The following is an 890-nucleotide window of genomic DNA, read 5'->3' as shown; positions in this document are numbered from 1 at the left end:
CAGCAGGATTAGTGTCCTTATAAGAAGATGAACAGAACAGATGTCTCTCTTTCTCTCTTCATATGAATGTAGAAAATATCACATGAAGATACTATGAGCAAAGGACCTGGTGCCAGTCCGAAGGGAAAGTTCTCATCAGAAATTTAACCCTGATGGACCTTGATCTGGGAATTTCAGTTTCTGGAATTGTGAGAAATAAATTTCTACTATTTAAGCCATGCAGTCTATGGCACTTCGTTGTTAGCCTAAGCTGACTAATACTATGTTTTGTCTTTTCTTTCTCCGATTGTACTTCAATTCATTACCATATTTTCTGGCTTTCTTTTCCTGTTTCTCTGTCTCCTAAAATCCTTTACATAACTAGAGAAAGAAATGAAGAGATTTCCTCTCATAATGAAGAAATTGTTCACACACTTTCCTCTTTATCTACTACATGTTCATATTGGCTATGTTCCTTTGTGTGTCTCTGTGTGTGTTTTAATCTGACCATTCATAAATTAAACATAACAACAATGTAATCAGAGCAGGCATGGAGTAATGCTTTTCGTGGTAGTGTATTGAGAGGGCATGCATTGCTCTCTTGGTTATAAGAGCAATAGAGAATAGTGTTAGAAAGTGCAGTTCAGTCTGTAATAAAGACAACAGGAGAAGGTCCGTGAAAGACATTTTAGAAAAGCAACATAGTAATATATAGTAGCATGCATAGATTTGTAACTTGCTGCCCAGGGAAAGCAATCTGTCCTATTTCATTGCATGTTCTTATTGCCAGAGATCACATGTACTTGCTAGAAACTGAGAAAGAGAGAGAAAAAGAGAGAGAGAGAGAGCAAGCACCCCCCCACCCCCCCCCCCCCCCCCACCCCACCCACCCCCCCTACCACTGTTCTCTC

This window comes from Tupaia chinensis, unplaced genomic scaffold (genome assembly GCF_000334495.1).
Source record: "Tupaia chinensis unplaced genomic scaffold, TupChi_1.0 Scaffold143996_1, whole genome shotgun sequence".
NCBI classification, from domain to species: domain Eukaryota; kingdom Metazoa; phylum Chordata; class Mammalia; order Scandentia; family Tupaiidae; genus Tupaia; species Tupaia belangeri.
The sequence above is the reverse complement of the archived record's forward strand: the minus strand, read 5'-3'. Positions refer to the sequence as shown.